This window comes from Myotis brandtii, unplaced genomic scaffold, assembly GCF_000412655.1.
Source record: "Myotis brandtii unplaced genomic scaffold, ASM41265v1 scaffold708, whole genome shotgun sequence".
NCBI classification, from domain to species: domain Eukaryota; kingdom Metazoa; phylum Chordata; class Mammalia; order Chiroptera; family Vespertilionidae; genus Myotis; species Myotis brandtii.
In genome coordinates this window covers 3,924,266-3,932,203 of record NW_005370777.1, presented here as the reverse complement: position 1 = coordinate 3,932,203, position 7,938 = coordinate 3,924,266, and the positions used below count along the sequence as shown (strand labels likewise).

Below are 7,938 nucleotides of genomic sequence, written 5' to 3'. Positions count from 1 at the left end.
CCCCCCCCCCCCCCCCAAACGTTTCCTCTCCCACATGCTTGGTGCTTCCCACTGGATACATTCTTCATCTCCTAGTTTAATGCTTGTTCGGGCTTTCTCCAACTTTGGCGTCACATCGGGATTGCGAGTTTGTCTCACTACTAGGTAGTGATCATATTGTGACAGCTCCCTGGAAATGTCCATCTTGTCCTCCTTCTTGCCCTCTACTCTGTCTCCCACCCCTCCACCTTACCAAATACTCCATCTCTTTGTCCACAAACATTCAGATCATAGTGTGCAGGAATTAGGGCAAAAGATGATGGTGGCTTGGATTAGTATGGCAGCAGTGGAAGGAGTGAGAAGTGGTCTGATTTGGGAATATATTTTGAAGCTGGGACCTGTAAGATTTTTCTGACAGATTTGATGTGGAGTGTGAGAAAAAAGAATCAAGAATGCCCTCACATTTTCCACCTGAGTAATGAAAGATGTAGATGTCATCAACTGAGAAGGGAAGCCTATGAGTAAGTAGGTTTGGGGAAAACTCCAGAAGTTAGAAGACACCAACTATGTGCCAGGCACTGTTTTAGGCACCAGGAACTTTCACAGGTCTGATATTGAGCCTTCTATAAAGCACATCCACAGAAGCTGAGGCCAGCAGGGGCCATTGCTTGACATGTAGGATTCCAGCTAGAGTGTAAGCCCTCTGAGGTCAGGGATCATGGTCTGGCATCTGGATCATCTTTGTCACCCACTTAGTGCATGGGTGGTAAGTACCTGTTGAATAAATAATTCACTCTAATTCCCTGGGTGATTCAAATTAAAGTGGAATAAAAAGTTCAACCTTATGTGCAACCATAAAAGTACTAGAATAACTGTTCTGATTTTAGGCAGGGGTTTCTTTTAGTTCATTCTAAAGGTACTTATAAGACTATGGCACCTCCAGTCCAAACACAGTGTGTTTTATCTCTGAATCCATAGAGTCTAGCATCTAGGAGATAATGGTTGAATGAATATATTTTTGTGTATTTTAAAAGAATTTTTATTAGGTATATTTTTGTGGTGGTGTAATCACAGAATCCATTTCATGTTTCCCATTTTTTACTTACTATTTTGTAATATATTAATTATTATACATATATTTTTCATTAACTATCATTTTTTATGTCTGTGTAGTAATGTATTGTATACAGATAAACTATGATTCCATGATCTATTTCCGCATTATTCAACATTTAAGACTCTTTCAATTTATCAAAATAATAAATAAGACATCAATGAACGTTTTCCTTAATGTAGCTTTTTATGTACCTTAGGTTATTCCAATAAGATGGTAATATTTCTTGATCAAGGATTGTGGTAGACATCCTATATAATAAAAGGGTAATATGCAAATTGACCGAATGGCAGAACGACCGGTCGCTATGATGTGCAATGACCATGAGGAGGCAGTCACTCAACACAGGAGCTGCCCTCTGGTGGTCAGTGCACTCCCACAGGGGGAGCGCTGCTCAGCCAGAAGCCCTGAGCCGGGCTCACGGCTGGCAAGCACAGCAGTGGTGGCAGGAGCCTCTCCCACCTCCACAGCAACACTAAGTATGTCCGACAGACGGCTTGGGCCTGCTCCCCACAGGAAGGGGGAGTGGGCCTAAGCCATAAGTTGGACATTCCCTGAGTGCTCCTGGACTGGGAGAGGGCACAGGCTGGGCTGAGGGATGCCCCCCGAGTGGACGAATTTTGTGCACCAGGCCTCTAGTTATTAATATTTACCAATGTCTGTCACTCTACTCCTTGGAGGCATGCAGAAAACTTTCATTTCTTAGTCTCCTTGACATTGGGTAGGGCCATGTGACTAGTTCTGTTCAATACAATGTGAGGGGAAGTGACATGTAAACCCCACCTCTCTACCAACCTGAGGTAGGCATGTTGAGTGAACATGAAGTGAACCTTTATTATGGTAAACTACTAGGAGTAATTTGTTACCACAGCTAACCTAATCTATCCCAACTAAAACATAGACTTTGAATGTTATCATGAATTAAAGTATATATTGGATAATTGCACAATGGCTGGTATATAGTAGATACCTAATAAATGAATTAATGAGACTGGCTGCCAATAATATATAAAAATACAAATTTCATTGCTGTATTAACAGTGATGGATTTATTATCTGATTGTTCTTGCCAATTTAATGGGCAAAAATATTGTCTTGGCCAACAAGAAATTGGCCCATTTCTTTGCTTATTGATAAGGTTAAACATCTTTTTCATCTGCCATTAGCTATTTCTTTTTTGTTATCATTTGTTCAAAATCGTTCATTCGTTCTCAATAACTATTTATTGACTGCCTTCACTGTTGTAGATATTAGAGCTGTAGTGGTAAATAACCTTGCTATTATAGAACTTTTATTCTAGGAGGGGAGAAAAATTTCATGTGAAAATGCTTAAATATTTTAGGTAATGGGAAGTGCTATGAAAAATAAAGCAAGGTCAGTGTTTTAAAGATAGACTGGATGTGTTTTCACATAGGGTGGTCACACAGCATCTTTCTGATAACATCACTTTTGAGCAAAGGGAATGAGCCTAGAAGGTAATTGGGGAGAAGGTTGGTGAAGGCTGAGGACTAGCACATACAGAGGCCTTAAGGCAGGCGCATACTTGATATTTTGAGGATACAGCAAGAAGCCAGTCTGGCTGAAGCAGAGTGAGTGAGGGGAGAGGTGTAGGAGTTATTAAGGGAAGATGATAAGGGCTAGAATATGTAGGCTCTCCTTGTCCATTTGTTATGCCTTTTGACTTTTCTTTGGAGTGATTGATATAACAACCACTAGGAGCTTTTGAGTTGAGGAGTGACATGATATGGCTTACTATTTAAATGGATGGCTCTGGCTTCTCTGAAGATGAGAGGATGGGGAAGCAAGTAGGAGGAGACCAAGTAGGAGGCTATTGCAGTGTTTTGATGCAAGGCGATGATACTTTAGAGGAGGGTGACACCATGAATAAAGTGAGAAGGGATCAGATTCTAGCTATATTTTGTTGTAAAACTAATAGGGTTTAATGATAAATTGGATATGGAGGTGGGTGAGAAAAATGAAGAATCAAGATTGTGTCCAAGGTTTTTGACTTGAGCAGCTAGAAGAGTGTAGTTGCCATTTACTTTATTGCTTTATTGAATTTGGTATTTTTAATGGCTCTGGAAAAGGCCATGTCAGAAATCAAAGAACAATGTATTGGGGTAGACATAATGCTTCTCTCCAGATACAGGGGCAGAGTGATTGCCGAGGTCAGCCATGGTCTGAGTGGGGTCCCAGCACAGTGCAGTAGTCCTCGGTGTCTTCTCTGGGCTCCTTCCATCCCTCTTTCACTTCCGTAAACATGCCCTCTGTCATGGCTGTCTCTGTTGGCATCATCAGGGTATTCAGTGGCATGCAGGTGTGCAAGCTGTGGAAGCCAGAGGAGCAAATAAGCACAAGAAGGTGGTGTTCTTCCTCCTACTCGAGGGTAAGAAGATGCTCTGGGAGGAGGCCCAGGCTGGAGATGACCCCACCTTTGTTAAGATGCTGCCAAACTAGGATGCCGCTATGCCCTCCATGACACAACTTAGGAGACAAAGGAAAGCATGAAGGAGATCTGGGGCTGAGACCCTGAGTCTGAGCACCTTACCATCAGAATGATCTGTGCCAGCTCCCAGGGTGCCATCAAGAATAAGCTGAGGGGATCAAGCATGAATTACAAGCAAACTGCTAGGAGGAGGTCAAGGACCACTGGACCCTGACGGAGAAGCTGGGGTGCAGCGTTCTTTCTCCCTGTAGTGCAAGCCTTTGTGAATCCAGCCCCCTGCCTGGGGTATCTGGCAGCCCCAGACTTTCCAGATCTGAGGGGTTGGAGGGATTCCTGCAGGGGGAGGGCAATCCCTTCCCCTCAGTTGGCAAACAGACCCCGCACTTCACAGACATTCCTCCTCCCTCCATCCCTGATGATTCAGGCCTTTGTAAGCCACTTTTGATCTTCTGATCCTTCTTGAATTGAAGCAGACCAAGTGCCCCCTGGGCAGTGCAGGTTAGGGAGGGTCTGGACTTTTTTCATTGACACCCCAACCCCCCACTTTCTTCTCCCTCTCCCTATGTTGCCAACTTCTAACCACTATAGTGACCCTGGCTCATCTGTTTAGATCAATGGTTCCCAACCTGGGGCACATGCCCCACAGGGGGGCAATTTGATTTTTAAGAGGGGCAATTCGAGAATGGGTTATTAACAGTGATTTTTTTTTACATTTCTTGTGGTTCTAGGGGCCTCATATATGGTATATAAATATATATTGTGACATATTTATGCATTTCAATTCTCTATTATATGTTTTGAAACTTTATTTGCTATTTTTTCATATTACTTCATATTATTATTATTTTTTAACAATTTCTTAGTGATTTCCTCCTCAGTACTTCAACTGTTCTTTCGTTCTTTTATTTTTCTCTTTCATGGATGCCATGTTCTTTGGAAGCTTGTTTAGACCAAGTTAATGGCCTTTTAGGCTTCCTCCATGTGAATTAGGAGTTCATTTTTTGAATAATAAGAATTATATGTCCATCAGGATTTTAGAGATGCTTAGGTGGGGCATGACCAAAACAAGGTTGGGAACCATTGGTTTAGATCTATGTAGGAATAGAGTGTTGGGGACAGACTCCTCCTGATCTGACTGGTCCTCCTCTCCTTTTCCCCCAGGTTTCAGGGGAAAGCAGATCAGCAAGGGATCTTCCATTAAAAAACCCCACAATTAAAAAAAAACACCCAATTGTGGCTTATTGCTCAGGGCCACAGTGATTGGTTCAGAGATGGTCATATGACCTTAGATCAGTGGTTCTCAACCTTCCTAATGCCTCGACCCTTTAATACAGTTCCTCATGTTGTGGTGACCCCCAATTTCATTGTTACAAATGGAACATAATTAAAGCATGATGATTAATCACAAAACAATATGTAATTATATATGTGTTTTCCAATGGTCTTAGGCAACCCCTGTGAAAGGGTCTTTCGACCCCCAAAGGGGTCGCGACCCACAGGTTGAGAACCGCTGCCTTAGATGATCCAGAGGTCCAGGACTTTTATTTAATAACTAGAGACCCGTTGCATGAATTCGTGAATGGATGGGGTCCCTTGGCCTGGCTGGTGATCAGGCCAATCGGGCAGTCTCACCCAGTCCTGATCTGGGCTGATAGGGGCCGGCGGGGCAGGGAGGGACCAAGGGAGGGTTCCAGGGCATGTCCAGCCCTCTCACCCAGTCCCCATCGGCCGGACCCCAGCAGCAAGCTAACCTACCAGTCAGAGCATCTGCCCCCTGGTGGTCAGTGAATGTCATAGCCAACAGTCAAGCTGTTGACCAAACAGTTGACAGATCGGTCGGACACTTAGCATATATGCTTTTACTAGAGGCCCGGTACACGAAATTCATGCACTTGTGGGGGGGGGTGGGGGGGGGCGGTGTCCCTAGGCGGATTCCAGGATCAGGCCTAAGCCGGCAGACGGACATCTCTCTCCCAGTCCAGGACCCCTTGCTCCTTACTGCCCGCCTGCAGCAGAGGCGGGAGAGGCTCCTGCCACTGCCGCTGCTCTCGCCAGCCGTGAGCCGGGCTTCTGACAGAGCGGCGCTCCCCCTGTGTGAGTGCACTGCCCACCAGGAGGCAGTTCCTGCATTGAGCATCTGCCCCCTGGTGGTCAGTGTGCATCATAGTGACCAGTCATTCTGCCCCCTTGTTCACATTTCTCCTTATCCCCCTCATTTCGCCGGTTGTTCCGCTGTTTGGTCAATTTGCATATTAGGGTTTTATTATATAGGATTATATAGGATTTGAGACAGCTACTCTTTTTTAATTTTTTTTTTTTTTGCTAGAAATGAACAAGGAAACATGCTCTCTGAGGCATCTAGAAGTCCTTATGCTGCTTTGAGGGGAAGCAGCCTTAGGATGAACTTGACATGGAAAGCAGAGAAAAGAGATAAAAAGCAAGTGGGGCCTTTTGTGAGATGGTTGAGTCACTACGTATATCCATCCTCACCTGAAATCTATCCAGAGACTGTTCACTTACTTGAGCCAATAAACCCCACTTTATTGTTTATGCCAGTTTGGACTGTGTTTTGTGTTACTTGCCACCAAGCACATCCTGACTGATAAAAGCAGCTTTCCAAGTAAACGCCATCCGGGGGTCGCAGGCAGAGCGGGCTCACCACCTGGGATCTCAGAACACAGGAAACAGTCACCCCAGACAATCTGCAAACCATTTGAGGCTGAGGATCGGGGGGTTACATCATGTTCTGGGAGAGGAAAGGCCACTTTCAGCGCGCGTGCTGTCCAAAGCCCCGGCGGAGAGGCTCCCGGGGGCTGTCAGAGCCACAGGCATCACCTGGCATCACAGGATCACAGCTGCTCCCCAGCAGGGAGGGCTGGGCCTTCTTCCTGGAACAGGGGGCCTCTTGCAGTTTGCTTCTAGACATGGAAGTGCTTGCGGCTGTATTCACCCGTTGCTGGAAGCACGGGGTGGAAACTGATTCTGGGTGCGGAGTCTCCACGAATACCCACATCCTGCTCCAACATGTGGTTCTGAAAATCCTTTACCGGTGTGTGCTCCTTTTGAGACAATTTAGGTTTGTGGTGAGCAGGATGGGCTACGGAATCAAATGTCCTGGGCCTCCCTCCTGGCTCCCCTGGGGTTGGCGAACACAACAGGGGTTCTAGGGCTGGGGTCGGCCAGTAGATATGGCCCCTGCATGCCAGCCTCAGCAAATCCTCTGCACAAGGCAGTGACTGGAGATCTTAGCGAACTGCTGTATGGTGGGCTTCCTGGGGTCTGTTGTCCCCTAATTGTCTTGACTGTCATCGAGATTGAAAGAAATTCTAGTCGAGTGACCAATATCTGCAGACTGTGCAAGTTAGCCTCTCTGGGCCTCAGTGTCCTCCTCTGTGAAATGGAGATTTAAAAAAAAAAGTATATGTCTCCTAGAGGTGTTTGGAGGATACATGAGCTGCTACGGGCAGTTTTAGAATAGTGCCTGGCAGCAGTAAACATCAGCTATGAGGTTGACTGTAACTTGCTAATAAGCAATAATACAGAGATACCAAAGGCAAAATAATACAGAGATACCAAAGGCAAACTGCGTTGGGAGAGAAGAAGGAGAAATGCATATGCAAAGCAGAGAGTGCCCTTTAGTGTCTGACCAAAAAAGAGAATGGTTGGGTGCCCTGCAGTAGGGCCCAGTCTTCTCTCTCCACCCAGGGCGGGGTTTCTGGGCTGGAACCAGCGAGAAGGAAGGGGAAGTTCGGCCACCTCCTTCCTGTTGAGCCTCCCAGGCCGGCAGCCGGGGTGGTTTTTCCTTTATGCTGCATTGATCCCACTCCTCATACTAATGGCCATTCCTCACTTTTTACCTTCACTTTAAGCCTACAGAGTCCATTCACATTTCTCCTTATCCCCCTCCCCCCACTTTTTCCACTTCACAGAAGGGGAGAGCAGCTTCTGTCAATATCATGCAAACGCCATGGAGTCTTTTTCTTCTTTATAGTTTTAAATTTCATATTTTTTTCTAAAATTTAAAAATGTATTGCTACATTTTTCTTATGTTTTAATAATAATGGGTAATTCCCATTGAGCGTGACATGTGCCAGGCACTGTTTTAAAAACTTTATATGTGTAAGTCATTTACTTCTCACAACAGCCCAATTAGGGAGCTATTCTTACTTTTGCCTTTTACAGATGACATCACCGAGGTGCAGTGACACGCCCTGATAAGGTGTAAACTCAGGTGAGTTTGGTTCTGTAACCAACACATTACTATGCTAGTCTTTATGTTCATGGTAGAACTTTAATAACACCAGCAAAGCAAAAGATAGAAAAAAATGTTTTAAAATTATAATCCCAACACTCAAGCTATAACTACCGTTTTCATCATGTGATGTGTATTAATGGTGAC

At 45.0% G+C, this 7,938-nt stretch overlaps 1 long non-coding RNA gene across 2 annotated transcripts in view; it reads left to right on the top strand.

Annotated features, from left to right (window-relative positions):
• LOC106724083 overlaps positions 1 to 6,070 on the top strand; it is a 46,880-nt gene extending 40,810 nt beyond the window's left edge. For both annotated transcript variants that reach the window (XR_001359841.1, XR_001359840.1), the window contains one exon: positions 5,866 to 6,070. This is a non-coding gene — a long non-coding RNA (uncharacterized LOC106724083). The remainder of the gene's footprint in view (positions 1 to 5,865) is intronic.
• Positions 6,071 to 7,938: the final 1,868 nt, after the last annotated feature.